The 22,496-nt window shown below is 43.7% G+C and overlaps 1 pseudogene; it reads left to right on the top strand.

The window, feature by feature from the left end:
- The first annotated feature begins 5,335 nt into the window (after window positions 1-5,335).
- Window positions 5,336-22,193, top strand: LOC142683154 (uncharacterized; annotated as a pseudogene).
- Window positions 22,194-22,496: the final 303 nt, after the last annotated feature.

Here is a 22,496-nt window from a genome sequence, read left to right as displayed (position 1 = left end):
CAGACTGATGACATCACACACCACAGTAATCGATGACTTCATGTTGTATAGTCCTTTATACAATTTAATTTAGGTGGTTTAAAAGTCTCCATACAAATTGTAGGAAATAGAGGGCATCATTTTTCAAAGCTGTCTATGAGAAGCACCGGCTTTCTTGCTCTTAGCTCCTATTTCTTAAAATTGGCAATTAGACCAGTTTTTTCTTTTAGAAAGTTTTGACAAATGAGTTTTAGTAATTGCTAATAATCTAGGGGGATTTAAAACAGTTATTTTTTTATATGCCAGTCTTTATATAAAGAGCACTGGAGTAAAATGTACCTAATTTATTACTTTTTTTAAAAAGTGGGAGAGGCGGTGTAAAAATGCAAAAGTCGTTCCATTTTTGCACAAAACAACTTTTCTACACTAGAAAACTGCCATAGAGTGGTTAATAAACTCTCCCTTGGACTCCTGAGCATTTGTCTAGTGAGATAGCGCCATCTCCTAATACTACATCATTGTGCACCTTCACTTTCATATTGCAGGGTGACTAATGGCCCTCTATCCATATTGGCACAGATGGGTTTGCAACTTATTTCTAAAGTACATATTTATCTAGATAGTTGAGGTGTGTAAAATTCTGCATCTGTTGCAATTTCTAGAACCTGTAGATGTATTTCCAATTACAAAGTTCAGTTGATGCGGAAATTGAGAAATGACGGCATACTGCATCTAGATTGAGAAATAAATCTAGATATTGCTATAAGATATATTTAATGAAGAAATTTGATTTGTGGTTGGTTTAATATCCTGTATTTGTTAATCTTTATAACATATCTTCAGTTTGTGTTACCTATGACATGTATGTAATTTCTTTTTATAAGGTCATAATGGGTGACTTTTTTTTTTTTACTATTTTTTTTAGTTAGGTCATGCACAGTAAGGTAGCGTGAGTATTTTATACGTTTCTTTGATATAACCAATGACTGATATTAGACATTGCCTCCTGTCTGTCACTGTTATATTTCGTAATGCTGTGCCAGGATGACTGGGTGTTGAATTCTCTGTACTGTATAAGTAGCTATGATCATTTTAATAATCTGTATAGAGTAAACATAGGTTTTCATGTAAGGGTTAGAAATGGTTGTTGAACTTCACATTGAAAGGATCTGAATTCATTGTAAATTATTTAGTTTTAACCAATTACACTGAATATAAGATTTCTTACTCAATGTAAAGCTGTACTAAACATAAACATTATATATGACAAATTTCTACAGCTCTTTGCTAATACACAATCCTTACACATAATGAAAAAGTATTTTAGCCAAATATCAAATGTGTAGGCCAAAAGTAAAATTTAAAAAAATCCTAAATACTAGTACATAAACAATAAAACTATTTTAGAATATTTCCTTATTATGAACTGCTAATAGGAAAATAGACTACCATATGGGTAAAGTCAATCAGATATTTTAGAGTTCATATAATAGGAAAAACATCCACCTATAGTTACTACTTATAGATACTTTAACACTTGCATACATAATACCTTATTACATATGAAATAAGCCGCTACCTGAGTGGACTACGTGGATCCCCAAACTTTGATGAACCCCTATTGGTCAGGTGACATATGTGGAGATCAGTGTCAGAGGACAGCCCTTACACTGAAACATTCATAAATTTACTAATCTCTCATCTGTGGCTGAAAACATTTGCCTTTATCGTTATATTATACATAAAGGGGGCAGGAAAATAATTTGGTCCTGTTTACTGGAAATATTTGACCTCAGAGAGTCTCTAATTGGTAGACAAATCTCAACCAAAGTTAAAGCTTGAAACTCCTTGGCTCCAGTGCAAAAGCTATACCTAGAATCATTAGTTACCCACCAGTGACTTTAAGCCCAATCACCACATGTATAATATCCATACCCACTATTCAAATATAAAGTATATACATTTCTGTAATAAGATGCCTCTGAATAAAACCCCTAAAATGTAAATGACTAGCTCTTAGGAAATGCATGTGGGCTGTCATGTGGATATTCTTTTCTGTGTATAGTAGTGTTTTCTTTTGTGTGCTTATTCAAATTGGCACACAAAAGACACAGGGGAGTCATGATAGTATAAGAATACATGAAATCTAGACAAAGGCCAGGGTGAGAAAGTCAGAAAAAGACGAGAAATATCTGTGAATCCATTCATGCAGATGGAAAATCAATTTCTCGATAGCTTTCATAAATGGCTGACTAATTGTGCTCTAATAGGTGAAATACTATGCCGACTACAGGAGCATTGATCAGCACATGTAAAGTTTAACCCCTTCCGTCTTTGTCCACTTTTGACCTTCCTGACAGAGCCTCATTTTTCAAATCTGACATATTTCAATTTATGTGGTAATAACTTCGGAATGCTTTTACCTGTCCAAGCGATTCTGAGATTGTTTTCTTGTGACACATTGGACTTATTGTTACTGGCAAAATTTGCTCGATATATTCAGTGTTTAATTGTGAAAAACACCAAAATTTTGCGAAAAATTACGAAAATTAGCATTTTTCTAAATTTAAATGTATCTGCTTGTAAGACAGGCAGTTATACCACACAAAATTGTTGCTAATTAACATCCCCATATGTCTACTTTAGATTGGCACTGTTTTTTGAACATCCTCTTATTTTTCTAGGACGTTACAAGGCTTAGAACTTTAGCAGCAATATCTCACATTTTCAAGAAAATTTCAAAATGCTATTTTTACAGGGGGCAGTTGAGTTGTGAAGTGGCTTTGAGGGCCTTATATATTAGAAACCCCCAATAAGTCACCCCATTTTCAAAACTTCACCTTTCAAAGTATTCAAAACAGCATTTAGAAAGTTTCTTAACCCTTTAGACGTTTCACAGGAATTAAAGAAAAGTAGAGGTGAAACTCACAAATGTATTTTTTTTTTACAGAAATTCATTTTTAATCCATTCTTTTGGTAACACAGAATCTTTTACCAAAGAAATGCAACTCAATATTTATTGCCCAGGTTCTGCATATTTAGGAAATATTCCACATGTGGCCCTAGTGTGCTACTGGAGTGAAGCACCGGCCTCAGAAGCAAAGGAGCACCTAGAGGATTTTGGGGCCTTCTTTTTATTAGAATATATTTTAGGCACCATGTCAGGTTTGAAGGGGTCTTTTGGTGCCTAAACAGTGGAAATCCAACAAAATTTATCCTATTTTAGAAACTACACACCTCAAGGAAATTATCTAGGGGTATAGTGAGCATTTTGACACCACAGATTTATTGAAGAAATTATTGGAAGTAGGCCGTAAAAATTCAAATCTACATTTTTTCTAAGAAAATGTAGGTTTAGCTAATTTTTTTTCATTTCCACAAGGACTAAAGGGGAAAAAGCACCACAACAGTTGTAAAGCAATTTCTCCCGAGTAAAACAATATCCCATATGTGGTCATAAACAGCTGTTTGGACACACAGCAGGGCTTAGAAGGGAAAGAGCGCTACTTGGCTTTTGGTGCTCAAATTTAGCAGGAATGGTTTGCGGAGGCCATGTCGCATTTGCAAAGCCCCTGAAGGGACAAAACAGTGGAAACCCCCCACAAGTGACCCCAGTTTGTTAACTACACCCATTGAGGAAATTATCTAGAGGTATAGTGAATATTTTGATTGCACAGGTTAATTGCAGAAATTATTGGAAGTAGTCCGTGAAAATGAAAATCTACATTTTTTCAAAGAAAATGTAGGTATAGCTAATTTTTTTTCATTTCCACAAGAACTAAAGGGGAAAAATTGCGACAGAATTTGTAAAGCAATTTCTCCCGAGTAAATCAATACCCCACATGTGGTCATAAACGGCTGTTTGGACACTGCAGGGCTTAGAAGGGAAAGAGTGCTATTTGGCTTTTGGAGATCACATTTAGCAGGAATAGTTTGTGGAGGCAAAGTCACATTTGCAATGCCCCTGAGGGGACAAAACAATGAAAACACCCAAAAAGTGACTCTATTCAGGAAACTACACCCCTTGAGGAATTCATCTAGGGGTGTAGTGAGCATTTTGACCCCACAGGTGTTTCATAGAATTTATTAGAATTGGGCAGTGAAAATAAAAACAATATCTTTTCTTCAGTAAGACGTAGTTTTAGCAAAAAAAATTTCATTTTATCAACAAATAAAGGAAAAAAAGAACCCCAACATTTGTAAAGCAATTTCTACCAAGTACGGCAATACCCCATATATGGTAATAAATGTAATTTACCCCTTGATGACCACGGCAATGGACGTCCTGCTGCTGTGCTGCGTCGTCCCCCTGTGAGGCGCCGGCACTCACTTCCGGGTATCGGCCCTGTCTCTCGGAGGGCCCGCGCGCGCGCTCGTGCCCGCTCTTAAAGGGCCAGCACGCACACCTGAAAATCATCATCATCTACTCATGAACTCCTGGACTATAAGAGGGTCACCACCCTTCTTATCCTCGCCTGAGCGTTGTTGTTGTTTACCTTAGTCTTTCTTGCAAATGGTCTCCTAAGTGTCTTCCAGCTTCCCAGTGTTTCCTGTTTCTGTATCCTGTTTCCCGTGCTATCTGTACCATCCTGGTCTACTGCCTTGCTGAGCTGTTGTCGTGTTGTGCTTAATCTCCACGCCTGTTCTACTACTCCACGCCTGACGTCTACCTGCTGCCTGGTCCCAGCCGAGCCTGCCTTGCTACTGTCTACATTGCCTCAGGTATCCTTTTCTGGACTATAGACTCTATACCGTACCTGTTTGGCCAGCTGCCATCCCGCTACGTGGTACGGCCCAGTGGGTCCACACACCGCCTCGTGACAATAAACTTCTGTTTGGGCACATGGCCTTTTGGCTAAGATCAAGTGTAGTATCTGTTCTTATCAGTCCTTATAAGGGCAGATATCTCGGAGAACCACTGGGAGCTATTATCGCTAGCTTAGCGATCAAAGAGCGTTCCAGACAAAGCCGGCGACGAACTGCGGAGAAGAACCAGCGAAGACGACGATCCAGAAGGGAGAATCTCCATCTGGGAAGAAGGAGGAGAATTGCTACAGAGACCTTCGGAGAAGAGCCGCTGCTGAAGGGGATCTTCAAAGAAGCTCGGCCGCAGAAGAAGACGCTAGACGAGGAACCGTTGTGGAAGAAATTTCATGGAAGAACCTCGGCCAGCAAGGAGAAGATTTGCATAGCTTTGTCCCCTTCAGGGAAAGAGCTAGCGAAGACCCTCCCCAAGCGACAGGACCAGCTGGAAGAAGCCATGGCCTAAACCAGCAACCCTGCCACCCAGAAGGAGAAAGCTGATGGACTAGGCCAGCGGACCCAGGCAAGGATATCTCCTCCTGAAGCCTCCTGGATGAAGCAGACGGTGGCCCTGAAGCTGAAGGAGGTGGTCGGGAGAGTGCCATACATGACGCAAGAAGTGTTCTGCCAGAAGATGCTCTTGGACCAGGGCTTTGCTAAGCCGGAGATTATGAGCATTGAAGCCTTCATGACCGGGATCTTCTTTGTGACCTTTGCATCGATCAACATCTGCAGAAGCTACTGGGAGATGGTGAAAGCGGCAAGGCCTTATTCCCCTTTCTCTTGCTTTGTCGGCAACTGCCCTGTCCAAAGACAGAAAAGGCGGGTGACAGTCTCAATGTGGAACCCACACAGCCCCGACAAAGACATCACCATGCTCCTGAAGCGGTTCTGCACAGTGGTGAGAGAACCCACCCACATCCCGAAGGGACTCGGCTTCTGGACTGGCAAGTGGTCGGTAATCGTCTGACTGAACAAGGTTCAAGCTCGGAAGACGGCCTCCAGCACCTGTCCCAGTCATTCTCGTTGGGCTACTCCTATGGCCTCATCTACTACTCGGACATGCCGCAGATCTGCAGGAGATGCAACAAGAAGGGGCACACGATGAAGGACTGCAAGGAGGACACCTGCAAGAACTGCCGGGTAACAGGACACGAGACCAAAGACTGCCCAAAACGGACCATGTGCAACCTCTGTGGACAAGCAGCCCGCTCCTACAAGGACTGCCCAAAGAGGGAGTGATCCTGGGCAACTGTAGTAGCGAAAGCTCTGGCCAGAGGGAACCCCGCCCCAGCCAGAACTCCAGCGGCACAGAAGACCGGGAAGAAGGATGGTAAGAGGACGCCAGTCCCCCCCCCCTCTCCCTGCCCTCCCTCACACTACCCTACCCACCCTCCCTCGCCCTGCCCTCTCCGCACAATCCTCCCCAACCCCTGTCACCCCCACTGAGGATCTCACCTTCTCCTACCCACCCACCTCAGTGGTCCTGTCACCTGCACCCCTCCCAACCCAGCATCCCTTCTCCCCAGCTCCAGCAGCACTAACATCTTCCCGTCCAGCTACTGGAGTCCTTTCCTTGGAGTATTTGCCCCCTCTTGTCTCCTCAGGTACTGCACTCGTCCAGAACTGCGAGGAGTTCGGATGCGCTTCAGGGGCAAAAGTCAACTGCGGGAAGTCAGAAGCTATGCTCTGCCCCCTTTCCATTTACCATCAAGCCATACTTCATCAAAATTCTGGGAGTCTGGTTCGTGAAGGAAGGTGCAGCCCCAGGGGCGTAACTAGGAAAGACTGGGCCCCATAGCAAACTTTTGACTAGGGCCCCCCTCCCCTGGGTGTCACATAACCCCCCCTTGTAGATAGTGCCTTTTTACAGCTCCCTGTAGATAACGCCATACAGCCCCCCTGTAGATAACGCCATACAGCCCCCCTGTAGATAATGCCATACAGCCCTCCCCCTGTAGATAACGCCATACAGCCTTCCTGTAGATAACGCCATACAGCTTCCCTGTAGATAATGCCATACAGCCCCCCTGTAGATAACGCCATACAGCCCCCCCTGTAGATAACGCCATACAGCCCTCCCCCTGTAGATAACGCCATACAGCCCCCTGTAGATAACGCCATACAGCCCCCACTGTAGATAACGCCATACAGCCCCCCCTGTAGATAACGCCATACAGCCTCTCTGTAGATAACGCCATACAGCCCCCCTGTAGATAACGCCATACAGCCCCACTGTAGATAACGCCATACAGCCCCCCTGTAGATAACGCCATACAGCCCCCCTGTAGATAACGCCATACAGCCCCCCTGTAGATAACGCCATACAGCCCCCTGTTGATAACGCCATACAGCCCCCTGTAGATAACGCCATACAGCCCGCCTGTAGATAACGCCATACAGACCGCCTGTAGATAACGCCATACAGCCCCCCTGTAGATAACGCCATACAGCCCCCCTGTAGGTAACGCCATACAGTCCCCCTGTAGGTAACGCCATATAGCCCCCCTGTAGGTAATGCCATACAGCCCCCCTGTAGGTAACGCCATACAGCCCCCCTGTAGGTAACGCCATACAGCCCCCCTGTAGGTAACACCATACAGCCCCCCCTGTAGATAACATCATACAGCCCCCCCTGTAGGTAACAGGAGAGGGGGCATGTTGGATTTCACCATTATTCTTGCAGGGGATATCCCGCTGACTGGGCGGTCGTGCGTCAGTTTATTCCTTCTCCCCATTGACTTAAACATGAATTACCAGCCACGTGCGCCTGTGTACGGGGAGCCGGGAGGAACAGTTGTCAGATATATAAAATGTAAGTGCTCATCCTGAGCCTTCTGTTTCATGAACTACTCTGACCCAGGCAGTGCAGTAAGAGGGAGTGCAGGGGGTATAACTGTGTATATGACATTCAGGATCTGTGGAAAGCTGGGTGACAAGCCCTGTGGGCACTGTAATGGTAGTCGCCCAGCCTGTGTAGAAGACCAAGGTGACTCAGACGTGGGTGAAATGTGCCGTATTGAGCAGCGTTGGGGGATCAGCTGCATCAAATAAAGAATAACATGGAGCAGCTGTAGGGTCTATCAAGATAATCACTTGAATTAGGCATAAGATGTACGATGAAGGACACAAGGAGTCCACTAGCGCCCCCAGGCCGATCACAAAGCTCTTCAGCCAGAATACATGTGTGATCGCTGGCATTGATAGGGAGACCGAAAGTCCCCCGAAGTTCTCCATGACTAACCTCTGACTTCCGGCGTCTGCGCAGCTCAATAAAAATGAAAGGAGCGCTGGTCACGCATACGCACAAGCGCGACCTGCGCTCCATTCATTTCTATGGAGCTGCCGACACAGACCCCGGAAGTCCGAGGTTTGTGATGGAGAACTCCAGGGGACTTTCAGTCCCCCGTTCTCCCTATCAATGCCAGCGATCACACATGTATCCCCTGTCCTGTGGATAGGGGATACATGTCTTTTGTTTAATGGCAGAGCAGGGAGATACCTCCCTGCTCTGCTGCAGTGTTCAGTGGCGTCGCACTGTAGCAGCCATAGCGGCTGCTAGCGGAGCCTCCGGCCATGGTGGGGGCTCGTGCCAGCGGGCGACACGGGCCCCCTCATGCCACGGGCCCCGTAGCATCTGCTACGGCTGCTACAGCGGTAGTTACGCCACTGTGCAGCCCTAAAGTCGTGGGAAGAACGCTTGGGCAAAGTCAACCAAAGAATCGGACTGTGGAGCCTCAGACAACTTACTATGGAGGGCAAGGCACTTGTCCTGCGTAACGAAGTCTTGCCTGTGCTACAATACACTGCACATGCAAGGCCCCCTCTTGCCACTCTCTTGAGGGCCATTACCAGGACTGTGTTTCGCTTCATCTGGGGTTCAAAAATGGACAGAGTAAAGCAGACTGTTATGTACAAGAAGCCCGCAAAGGTGGGAAGGGTATACCCGACATCCCCACTCTGCTGCGGATCCCTTTTGTATGTGACTGTGTTTGTAGGACTCTAAGGACAGCAAACAGCTCTGTGGCAAAGGCCATGTCCCGTTACTTCCTCCTTCCCCCTGGCGTTGTTTTGGCTGGGACAAGTGGGACAGCTCCTTCCCTATGGAGATGTTGTGCGGTGTGTGAGGGAGCATCAACTGGAGGGTCTTAAGCCTGACTTGTGGAAACCTAAGACGATCCACAAGCACATCAGAGCAAAGGACTTGCCGGAGTCTGTTCCAGGGCTTCATGCCGACACGTTGGAGACTGTTTGGACTAACGTGTCATCTGGCAGGTTGACCAACGGGCACAAGGACATTTCATGGATGGCCGTCCAGGGAGGACTGCCTCTTAGGTTATTCATTCATGCCCACAACCTGTGCAAGACACCTGCCCCAGGTGTCCCTTCACGGAGTAAACATCTTTGCACATTTTCTGGCAGTGCCCCTTTGCACAGGGTTTGGATTTAACACTGATGGAGCAATCCAGGAGGCCTGGCGCCTTCTGAAATGTTTTAAGGACGCTATATGGTTTGCCAGGAACTGTTTAATTTTGCGGAGAGAAAGTGTGTCCATCCAGGACTGCCGCAGGCTGATCCACAGCCTGCTGAGAGACTATTCCACCTTGGAAAGCCTGGATGTCGATGAGGAAGAGGACTGATTCTCCCCTTCCCCCCACTCTCCCTTCTTGTGTGTTGTCTTTCAATAAAGCTTCAGGCCTGTGAATTCCCCTGCCTACGCCCTCCTTCCCACTCCCCCACCCCATCACTTGGATGTAAAGCTTTATTCTTTGATTTTAGCGAATACAAAACGGTTAGTGTAGCATGTGGTGTGATGTATAGCATAGGTTAGCCTATACTGTGTGTCATACTGTCATGTTATGTTTGGCGACTGTTATTATTTATTGTTTACTTCTTCATGGCCTGCGCTGCGTTGCAGTAATGTTTGTATGATGACGATTGATTGTCATACAGCTGATATCCACCGCTGATGACGCCGTCTCAGCTCCTGAGCCGGCGCCATCTTGCCGCCAGTTACGGAAGCCTTTCAGGCTCCGCCGCCGGGCCGGTACTGGAAGGCTTCCGTGCTAGGCAGACCGGGAGGCCAGTATTAGGCCTCCAGTTTCAATTTCATTACTGGGGTTCTGATGAGATGCAAACAAATTAAATGCATCGATCACGTTTGACCGCTGCATTTAAGGGGTTAATAGCGGGGATCTAAGATAATTTCGGTCCCCGCCATTTGCCATTTCAGCCGTATGTCAGCTGTAATACACCGCTGACATCTGGCGATGATGGCACCGACTCAGCTTCTGATCTGGTGCCATTCATTTGTCGTATGGTTACGGCAAAATGCGGGAAGCACTAGCTTTCCATGACGTATCCATACAAATGTTGGGAAGGGATTAAAGGGGCTGCCAGTTTCAGTAAATCAATGTTATTTTTTTGTATAATGAAATGTTATAAAAAAAAATTCTATATAATTTCTGTATTCATTCCTCATGGTTTTTCCAAATCTCTGCTTGTTTTTATTCAGTAGGGACATTTATTGTTTACTTCTGGAGGATAAAATTCTGTCCATGGTCATGCGATGGACACACAGGTGCACGGCTCGTTATAGTTACACTATGTGTATCAGAGCTATGTCTTCCAATGATCCGAGGGACACGATCTGTGGGTATGTGGACCCACTGGGCCGTACCGCCGTAGCGGAATAGCAGCTGGCCAACAGAGTACCAAGTCAATATATAAATAGTCCAAGCACAAGGGTACTTGTAGTAGTTCAGACAGTAGCAATGGCTAGGCACAGATGGGACCTTGAAAGCAGACACCAGACGTGGTGTAACACAGCAGGTGGAACCGGTGGCGCAACATGACTCCAACAGGTTTAAGGCACAGGAACAAATAGCACGGGATACAGGGTACAGGTATCAGGGCACGGGAACAACGGGAAAAGGATAACACAAAGGGACCATTTGCAAGACTAATATAGGAAAACACAACAACGCTCAGGCAATGAGCAGAGGGGCAGAGCCCTTCTTATAGTCCAGGGTTATCATTGGCTAATTAATCATAATTCCCATGTGTGCACGCTGGCCCTTTAAGGCCGGGCACGAGCATGCGCGCAAACCCTACTGGACACAGTGGACCAGAGCGGAAGTGAGCACTGGCGTCTCCTGGGGAGAAGATGCGGGCCAGTGCTCACAGATCCATGAGTAATCCCGATGGTTCGTGGCCCTGGACGCTACACCCAGCACCTGTGTGGCCATCATAAGACCATGGACAGAATTTTATTCACGGGAAGTAAACAATGACTGTAACTACAGAATAACAACAAGCAGAAATCTTGAAAACTGTGAGGAATTAATACAGAAAGTATATAAAAAAATTGTATGACTTTTCATTATACAAAAATTAACTTGCTAAAAACAAAACAAAACAAAACAGGATAACCTGTCACGATCTGTGGGTATGTGGACCTACTGGGCCGTACTGCCGTAGCGGGATAGCAGCTGGCTAATACAGAGTACCAAGTAAAGTCTATAGTTCAAGCAAGGGTACCTGTGGTAGTTCAGACAGTAGCGATGACTAGGCTCAGATGGGACCTTGGCAGCAGACACCAGGCGTGCTGTAACACAGCAGACAGACCGGTGGTACAACACCACTCCAACTCTTTAAGGCACAGGAATAAGGTCACATGGGATACAGGATACAGATAGCAGGTACGGGAAAACTGGGAATTGGAAAACACTAAGGGACAATTTGCTAGACTGACACGGGAAAACACAACAACGCTCAGGCAGTGAAGGAAGGGGCAGGGCCCTTCTTATAGCATACCTCCCAACTTCTGAATTCGGAAAAGAAGGACATTTTAAGCCACACCCCCTAACCACGCCCAATATCCCGCATCAACACATCAAATCATGGCCAGATCCTTCTGCAAATAACAAGCGCACATGGTCACTGCGGCTCTCTAGACTGTCTGGATATGACAGATATTATGGATCCGGTTATATCGTCTTTATGTTACCTTTCCTAACTTGGGTATAACATTTGCTCATCACGGCAGCAGCTGCAGGACAAACCAAAAGACTGAGAACAATGAAAGTCAAGAAGGAGACCCTGTAGTTGATGGCTTTTCAATTGACAGGTAGCAGAGTTATATGATGAGGATTTTTTTTTCCAGTTGTGTAACTCTGCTACCGGTCAATGGAAAAATCATCCACCAGAGCCCCCCTGTAGATTGCTCCACACAGCCCCACTGTACATAGCGCCAGACACAGCCCCCCTGTAGATAGCTCCAAACACAGCCCCCCTGTAGATTGCTCCACACACAGCTCCCTGTAGATAGCTTCACACACAGCCCCCTGTAGATAGCGCCACACACAGCCCCCTGTAGATAGCTCCAGATACAGCCCCCCTGTAGATTGCTCCACACAGCCCCCCTGTACAAAGTGCCAGACACAGCCCCCCTGTAGATAGCTCCAGATACAGCCCCCCTGTACATAGCTCCACACACAGCCCCCCTGTACATAGCTCCACACACAGCCCCCCTGTAGATAGCGCTACACACAGCTCCCCTGTAGATAGCGCCACAAACAGCTCCCCCTGTAGATAGCGCCACACACAGCCCCCGTGTACATAGCGCCAGACACAGCCCCCCTGTAGATAGCGCCACACACAGCCCACATGTACATAGCCCCAGACACAGCCCCCCTGTAGATTGCTCCACACAGCCCCCCTGTACATAGTGCCAGACACAGCCCCCTGTAGATAGCTCCAGATACAGCCCCCCTGTAGATAGCTCCACATATAGCCCCCCTGTAGATTGCTCCAGATAAATCCGCCTGTAGATTGCTCCACACAGCCCCCCTGTACATAGCGCCAGACACAGCCCCCTGTAAATAGCTCCAGATACAGCCCCCTGTACATAGTGCTAGACACAGCCCACCTGTAGATTGCTCCACACACCCCCCCTGTACATAGCGCCAGACACAGCCCCCTGTAGATAGCTCCAGATACAGCCCCCCTGTAGATAGCTCCACACATAGCCCCCCTGTAGATAGCTCCAGATACAGCCCCCTGTAGCTTGCTACACACAGCCCCCCTGTACATAGCGCCAGACACAGCCCCCCTGTACATAGTGCCAGACACAGCCCCCTGTAGATAGCTCCAGATACAGCCCCCCTGTAGATAGCTCCACACATAGCCCCCCTGTAGATTGCTCCAGATAAATCCCCCTGTAGATTGCTCCACACAGCCCCCCTGTACATAGCGCCAGACACAGCCCCCTGTAAATAGCTCCAGATACAGCCACCTGTACATAGTTCTAGACACAGCCCACCTGTAGATTGCTCCACACAGCCCCCCTGTACATAGCGCCAGACACAGCCCCCTGTAGATAGCTCCAGATACAGCCCCCCTGTAGATAGCTCCACACATAGCCCCCCTGTAGATAGCTCCAGATACAGCCCCCCTGCAGCTTGCTACACACAGCCCCCCTGTACATAGCGCCAGACACAGCCCCCCTGTACATAGCGCCAGACACAGCAGCCCTGTAGATAGGTGCAGATACAGCCCCCCTGTAGATAGCTCCACACATAGCCCCACTGTAGATAGCTCCAGATACAGCCCCCCTGTAGATTGCTCCACACAGCCCCCTTGTACATAGCGCCAGACACAGCCCCCCAATAGATAGCAACCTGTAGGTAGCGCAACACAACCCCCTTATAAGAGGTAGCCGGCCCTACTGCTGCCACTCTCCGCTCTGCTTTAACTCACCATCAGAATGCAGGAGTCTTGCGGTGGCGTTCTCACTGGTGTCGATGCCGGCCCGGGAGTGGACCAGTCCAGTCACCTGACCTGTCACCTGACTGGTGAGATCAGATGACAGGTCAGGTGACTGGACTGGTCCACTCCTGGGCCGGCGTCGATCGCAGTGAGAACACCGCCACAAGACTCCTGCCTTGTTTTGATCACTGCTGCAGTTGTCTGGCATGCAAGGCGCCTGTCAGCAGTGATCAGCTGTTTTGATACAGCTGCAGCGCCCAGCGGGACATTTTGCAGACCACCCGGGACGGTGGGACAGCATGAGAAACTGGGACTCTCCCGCCGAATCTGGGACAGTTGGGAGGTATGCTTATAGTCCAGGGTGATCTGGGATCAATCAGTTCAATCTTACACATGTGTGCGCTCTGGCTCTTTAAAGCCGGGACTGAGTTTGAGCGTGCATCCTACTGGTCACTGCGGGACAGGACGCATGTGCTGGCATCTCGGGGGAGGAGGGTGTCGGCAGGATAAGAGAAGTCTGCAGTCAGCGACCGCGGACGTTACACAACCCCTTTAATTATTCAGATTGAAATTAATTTTAAATGTTATTATCACGCACACTTAGCCAGCTTGTAGTTAGATGTACTATTCCTCTAAGTGATATAGTGTGCACAACTCCAAGTATAAGAATATTTGCTTGCCAGAAATAAGTTAACTGAGTGTACTTCTACATGTCATAAATGTGGAGTATGCCATTCATCTTCTCAATGTATTCAGAAATAATAGAGTTTTGTATTTATTGTTGCTTCTTATTCAAGCAATAATCCATGTCAGAAAGAAAACAGAGAGGAATATCAATCAGTTTATATATGATTGAGTTTAAAGGAAGTAAAAAAATAAAGTCATGCAAAGGAAAATATGTATCATTGTCGTTCAATTCATTGAACTGACAACTCATTTATAACACAGTAATATTCAACAATAACAAGATTTCTGGGATGACGTGAAAAATTCCTGTTACTTTATGTCATTTAGCGACATTACGCAGCAAATATTGCATGTATCTGTATATTATATTAAAGTGCATTGGCTGAAGCAAAGATAGACAGGTTCTTGCATATTCTGAATCACTTCCTATACTAGACGGTAAAAGAGAAAGGAAAGTCACAAGGAGTACAAATCCTCTGCAGGTTTCCTTCAGCCTGTCAGTAAACATAGACTGATTTAAAATCTACCGTATACAGTCTACCGTAAACAGTGGCCTCTATTCTGCTGGTGGCCTAGCAAGACAACACTGGGAACACATCACTTTCCTGATCTATTATAGGATTCCTGCTGCTCATAAAGACACTTTCCATAATAAAAATAACTATCAATATTGCTGTTTATGCCGTTCTTTAAATTAATGACCGGGCCTGTTTGTACCTTAATGACCAAGCCAGATTTGTCAAATCTGGTATGTCTGACTTTATCAGAGAATAACTCTGTGAAAGTTTTGAATATCCAAGTAATTCTGACATTGTTTTTTCGTCACATGTTGTACTTTATTTTAGTGGTAAAAGTAGACTGATACAATTTGCGGAAATTAATTAAAAAATAGAAAAATTGAAGAAATTTTGTAAAAATTACAATTTTTCCCTATTTTTAACTGCAATATGTCACATATGTACAATTTTTAAAATAAAATATATATTTCTATCTCTTTACTCTATTTTGGCAGCACTTTTTAAAAAATAAAATAAACTTTCAGCAATTTAGAGGACTTACAAATTGAATAATAATTTTATAAATTTTGAAGTACATTTTGTTTTCCTGCACCAAGCCAGGTTTTCAGAGGCTCATAGGTGTCAGAGTGATGGAAACCCCCACAAATGACCCCATTTAGAAAACTAGACCCCTTAAGGTATTTATCTAGGGGTGTAGTAAGTATTTTGACCCCACAGTTTTTTGCTAAATTGAATGCATAACAGGTGAAAAAAAAAACAAAACACTTTTTTTCATAAAAGTATCAGTTTGAAGACCAATTTCTTTGTAAAGCGACCATGAGAATGAAGAAACACATCACGAAATCTATCACCCTGTTTCTCCTGTTTTCAAAAATACCTACATTGTGGCCCTAATGCGCTGCCTGGACACACGGCAGGACCCAAAAGGAAGGGAGCACCCGGAGGCTTTCAGGACTCATATTTTGCTTGAAAATCTTTTAGGCCCCACTGTACATTTGGAGAGGCTTTGAGCTGCCAGAACGATAGAAACTCCCCATAAACGACCCCATTTAGAAAACTAGACCCCATAAGGTATTTATTTAGGGGTATAGTAAGTATTTTGACCCCACAGTTGTTTGCTAAATTTAATGCATAACAGGTGAAAAAAAAAATATTTAACTTTTTTCATAAAAGTATCAGTTTGAAGACCGATTTCTTTGTAAAGCGAACATGAGAATGAAGAAACACACCACAAAATCTATCACCCTGTTGCTCCTGTTTTCTAAAATACCCACATTGTGGCCCTAATGCACTGCCTGGACACACGGCAGGGCCCAAAAGGAAGGGAGCACCCGGAGGCTTTCAGGACTCATATTTTACTTGAAAATGTTTTAGGCCCCATTGTACATTTGGAGAGGCTTTGAACTACCAGAACGATAGAAACTCCCCATAAACAACCCAATTTAGAAAATTAGACCCCATAACGTAATTATTTAGGTGTATAGTAAGTATTTTGACCCCACAGTTCTTTGCTAAATTTAATGCATATCAGGTGAAAAAAAAAATTATTTCACTTTTTTCATAAAAGTATTAGTTTGAAGACCGATTTCTTTGTAAAGCGAACATGAAAATGAAGAAACACACCACAAAATCTATCACCCTCTTTCTCCTGTTTTCAAAAATACCCACATTGTGGCCCTAATGCGTTGTTTGGACACACGGCAGGGCCCCAAAGGAAGGGAGCACCCGGAGGCTTTCATATTTTGCTTGAAAATGTTTTAGGCCCCACTGTACATTTGGAGAAGCTTTGAGCTGCCAGAACGATAGAAACTCCCCATAATCGACCCCATTTTCAAAACTAGACCCCTTAAGGTATTTATCTAGGGGTATAGTTAGCATTTTGACCACACAGGTTTTTCGCTAAATATATTGGAATTAGTCTGTAAAAATTAAAATGTACTTTTTTTCTGAAACAACATATAAATTTTTATTATTTACAAGGAATAACGAAGAAAATGCACCCCAACATTTGTAAAGCAATGTCTCCCGATTACGACAATACCCCATATGTGGTAATAAACTGCTGTTTGGACCCACAGCAGGGCTCAGAAGGGAAGGAGAGCCATTTGGATTTATGATTTTGCTGGAATGGTTTTCGGTGCCATGTCGCATTTGCAATGCACTGGAGGGACCAAAACAATGGAAACCCACCAAAAGTGACCCCATTTTGGAAAAACCTTCAAGGAGTTTTTCTAGGGGTATAGTGAGCATTTAGACCCCACGGGTCTTTTGCAGAGTTTATTAGAATTAGGGCGCGAAAATTAATATCAACATTTTTTCCACTAAAATGTTGAATTTTCTCATTTTCACAAGGGATAAAGGAGGAAAAAAACAACCATTTTTTATAAAGCAATTTCTCCCGAGTCCTAAAATATCCCACATGTGGTCATACGTTTTTTCATTAGAAATGAATTAACCCTTTAAGGACTGATCCATTTTTTGCTTTCATATTTTTGCTTTTCACTCCCCGCTTTCCAAGAGCCATAACTTTTTTATTTTTCCATCAATAGAGTGGTGTGAGGGCTTATTTCTTGCGGGAGGAGCTGCAGTTTATATTGGTACCATTTTTTGGTACATAAAAAGTGATTCAAAAGTTGTATTACATTTTTTTTTTAGAGCGAAGGTGACAAAAAAAAAAACAGCGATTTTGGCGGTTTCAATTATTAATTTTTTTTAAGGTGTGCACTGTGCAAATTAAATAATGGTATATTGTAATAGTTGGGACTTTTACGGATGTAGCGATACCAATTTTGTTAATTTTTTTACAGTACTTTAGAAGAAAAATGCGAAAAGGTGTTTTTTTTTTTAACTTTAAAAAAAATAAATTCTCACTACTAATAACTATAATTCTTCTACACATTTTATTAATCAATCCCCTTAGGGGACTTGATCCAGCGATCATTGGATCACTGGTACAATACACTGCAATACTAATGTATTGCAGTATACTGTTATTCTTACAGGCTTCTGTAACAGAGCGATAGCTGTTCCTGTCCGTTAGTACCGAGGGGGCCAGCTGTAATACACAGCCGACACCTGCAGCGTATGGAGCGGGCTCATCACGTGAGCCGGCTCCATACATCAACCGCCGCACCATGACGGGTAATTAAGTCATAGTGCGCAAAGGGGTTAATGCACAGCGGATGGTTCAAAGTGAAAATTGCAGTTTTCCACTGATACGCCATTTTAGTGCATAATATGTTGTGCCCAGTTTGTGCCACAGAAGACAAATACCTCATAAACGTTAAACGGGTTCTCTCGGGTATGGCGACGCCATATGTGTGGGCGCAAACTGCTGCTTGGGCACGCTGCAGGGCTCAGAAGGGAGGGAACGCCATTTTGCTTTTGGAGCGCAGATTTTGCTTGGAAGTAGTTTTGTTTGGGGTTTTGCTTGTATTTCAGTTTATAATTTGGGGGTATTTGTAATCTGTGCAGAGGACATCAGGGCATAATAAGAGGGTATAATAATGTGGTAAATAAATAATATTTCATAGATATGTGCCCGGTGTCGCACTGATAAATGGCGCCCGATCTTATCCACTTTTGGACACTGCACATTTTGCATCGCCATATTCTGAAAGCCAGAACTTTTTTAATTTTTCACCACCGGAGCCCTGTGAGGGCTTATTTGTTGCGGGACAATCTGTACTTTTCATTGGTACCATTTTGGGGTACATGCGATTTTTTTGATCACTTTTTATTAAATTTTTTTGCAAGCCGGGTGACCAAAAACAAGCAATTCTGACAAAGTTTTTTATTTTTATTTTTTGCGGCGTTCAACGTGCACTATAAATGACCATTATATTTTATTCTGCGGATCGGTACGATTACAGCGATACCATATGTATATACTTTTTTTTATGCTTTGCAGCGTTTGCGAATAAAATCAATTTTTTATAAAATAATTTATTTTCTGTCACCATATTCTGAGAGCCGTAACTTTTTTATTTTTCAGTCAAAAAAGCTGTGTAAGAGCTTGTTTTTTTTGCAGGACGGGTTGTAGTTTTTTTTGGTATTATTTTCGGGTACATGCGACTTTTTGATCACTTTTTATTCTCTATTTTGGGAGGGGTGGTGACCAAAAAATAGCAATTCTGGTGTCGTTTTTTATTGATTTTTTTTGGGGTGTTCATCGTGCGGGAAAAATCACATTATAGTTTGATAGTTGGGGTCGTTACGAACGTGGTGATACCAGATATGTGTACTTTTTTAACGTGTTAATTTTTTTCCTATAATGAAAGACTTATTATAGGAAAAAAATGCAGTGTTTGTTTATAGAAGAAAAGCAAAAGAGGAGAACCTCCAGCTCACCTTGTGGGTACAAATTGATGTACTATGGACTCCGCACGGATCCTCGCGTCGGCACACGTTGTATGAGTTTCAAGAGAAAGAAGTATTGGATCCAGCGTAGCTGTAAGGGCGGGTTCACACATGGCGGAATTGCACTTAAATTCCGCTGCGGACACTCCGCAGCGTTAATCCGCAGCGGAGCCGTTTCTACATTGACTTTCACTTTAATTTAGCAGTGTTCGTTTACACGATGCGTACAATTCCGCTGCGGAGCATAGGCTGCGGAGCGGAATTTGGTGTCCGCAGCATGCTCTGTCTGTTGCGGAGCAGTGGCGGACTCATGGCGGAATTTCTCCATTGACTTCAATGGAGATTCAAAGTTCCGCAATGAAGTCCGCAGCTGTCATGCACATGTTATGTGTGCTGCGGATGCGTCTTGCTTTTTTTACTTGACATTTCTTCATTCTGGCTGGACCTATGTATTTCTAGGTCTACAGCCAGACTGAGGAAGTCAATGGGGCTCCCGTAATGACGGGAGCGTTGCTAGGAGACGTCAGTAAATAGTCACTGTCCAGGGTGCTGAAAGAGTTAAGCGATCGGCAGTAACTGTTTCTGCACCCGGGACAGTGACTACCGATCCCAATATACATGTATCTGTAAAAAAAAATGAAGTTCGTACTTACCGAGAACTCCCTGTTTCTGTCTCCAGTCCGGCCTCCCAGGATGACGTTTCAGTGTAAGTGACGGCTGCAGCCAATCACAGGCCAAGCACAGGCTGCAGCGGTCACATGGACTGGCGCGTCATCCAGGGAGGTCGGGCTGGATGCCGAAGGAGGGACGCGTCATAAAGACAACGGGCGGTAAGTATGAATTTCTTTTACTTTCACTAGGGAAAGTGCTGTCCCTTCTCTCTATCCTGCACTGATAGGGAGAAGGGAAGCACTTTTCCCGCAGTCCGCAGCAGCTAGTCCGCATCAATGTACTGCACATTTTGTGCAGATCCGCAGCCGTAATCCGCAACCCGGATTAGGTGCGGCATTGATGCGGACAGTTGCGGAGGAATTCCGCCATGTGTGGTCATGCCCTAACTAAAAAGGAACTCGTTCCAAGTTTAATGAAAAAAAAAAAATATTCTATTAAAAGAGGTCAGTCTGAATGATGTCCTCTGGTGCTGGGAGGGAAGTAGGAAAATAACGAAAGCCTACGCGTTTCAAACGCTGACTGCGTTCTTAATCATGGCTAGGATGAACTGACTGCCAAGTATTGGTATCTATATATATATAGCAGATCTTAATTGGTTTCAGGTGTGGGCACTTTCCCTGAACGGGAGCCGGAAGCGCTAAGCCTCGGTGCTCGTCTCGCTCTAATTTGTCTTAAGAATAATTATTGTGACTTTTATTAGAGGATCAGAAATAAGTAGGTAATATGAACCTATGAGTTATTTAGTCGTTTTTATGTTTATTTGTGGAGCTATAAGCGCTTGGTAGTGGCATAACTATTTGTAATTTTTGTTTCCTTGGAGATTGAAGTCAACTTCCGGTGAAATTTGTATGTTGTTAATTTGCGTTTCAGGGTCATATGGACCTGTTGGAACGCAAACCGGAAGCGGCACCACTCACGGACGCCGAAGCTCAAACTTCTTTCTACAATGGACCCTATTTGTAAGTATATTCTTATTATTTTCTTATGTGCAGTTACCGATAGTAAATATAGGGGAGTGCCTATCCTCCTTGATAGCTTTAAAGGCGCTATATGTTTATAAGAGTATAAAACAAATATATAGACCCTGTTTCAAATGTATTTATGATGCCCTTTTCCATAAAGAATAGAAGAAAAAAGAAGAAGGAGAGAGAAAGGTAGGGGGAAATAATATATGTATATATATGTAGAGGAATAACTAAAAGCAGTAACTTTAGTACCATTGCTGGTAATTGTCTGAAAACGTTATATAGTCTCAATTAATGTTAGCAATGGTTTTTGTCTTGGTAGGTAAATTATGTTTTCCCCATGCTTTTTTGTGATTGTCTCGATCTTCTACCATTTCTGGGCAAAATATATGTTTATAATGGTTAGTCAGTTTAAAAATTTTTGGTGTATGAACCAAATGAGATAAGAGAACCGTTTGAATCGGTATACGGTATGGGAAAAATGGGGAGGGGGGTTGAGTGAGCTAAAAACTTGAATATGGGTAGAGATTAGATTTCTAACCATCGGATCAAGCGAAAGGCTGAGAAAATAAATAAATTTTAATGATTATTATGAAAAATGGGAGTGAACAATTAAAAAACCGGAATACCGGAAAAGTGGAGAACATTTAATTGGACCAAATTAGTAATGTCTTTTTCAGTGGTGTATATATATGAGGCCCTCTTGAGACAAATTGAGAGGGACCCAGGAGGAAACATATGTTTTTGTAAATGTAACAGATATAAGTTTTAAGGAAAAATAAAAATAAAAATATGAAGATGTTTTTGAACTTTAAGGACAACTTTACGAATATGAATAGATGTTGTCTTGTTAAGTTGTACTTGATTTAAGGTGATCAAATGACGCATGATTAGATAAGTTGATGGTTTTATTTCATCTTAAACCATGTTTAAATTTAGGTTGGTAATAGTCAAATGTCTGTTATACACTTATCAAATTTTGAAAAAATGATTCATACGATTGTTGTGAACTGGATATTTTTTTGTATGTTAGTAGTGGAACATGAGTTCCTTTTTTAAATTCAAACCATTAGGGACTCTAGTATTGAGTCTAAATATCCAGAACGCCTCTCTCTGGTAGACTTTATGCTGAAGGTCACCTCCTCTTTTTGGGGGGTGTACTTTTTCTATAGCATAACATATAAATGATTTTATAGTTCTGTTATGACATGATATAAAATGTTTTGCCACATTTGATGTATTACAAATATTAGGGTTCCTTATATAGCCTAGATGTTCCAGGATGCGGGTTTTAAATTTTCTGCTAGTACAGCCTATATATTTTAAGCTGCATATGGTACACTCAATGACATAGACTACTGAGGTGGTATTACAGTTGATATAATTTTGTATTTTAAACGTTTCAGAATTATTTGAGTTTGAAAAAGATTTAGTGGGCTGAACTATGTTGCATGTTTTGCATGGGTGTTGACCACATCTGTAAAAGCCCTTATTTTCTAACCATGTTGTTGTACTCTTTTCTTCTGACACGAAAAGAGACGGAGAAAGGATGTTACCCAATGTGGGTGCTTTTCGTGCCACTATTTTACAGCCTCCTTGTAGAATGAACCGTAGTCCATCGTCTTCCGTCAGGATAGGTAAGTACTTGTTTATGATTTGTTTAATTTCCTTAAACTGGTTACTTTGTTGTAGTACTAGGACTGGTGTGTTAGGGTCTAGTTTTTTCTTTTTGCGAGACTGTTCG

Source organism: Rhinoderma darwinii, chromosome 1 (genome assembly GCF_050947455.1).
Source record: "Rhinoderma darwinii isolate aRhiDar2 chromosome 1, aRhiDar2.hap1, whole genome shotgun sequence".
Taxonomy (NCBI): domain Eukaryota; kingdom Metazoa; phylum Chordata; class Amphibia; order Anura; family Rhinodermatidae; genus Rhinoderma; species Rhinoderma darwinii.
This window is presented reverse-complemented; position numbering and strand designations above follow the sequence as displayed.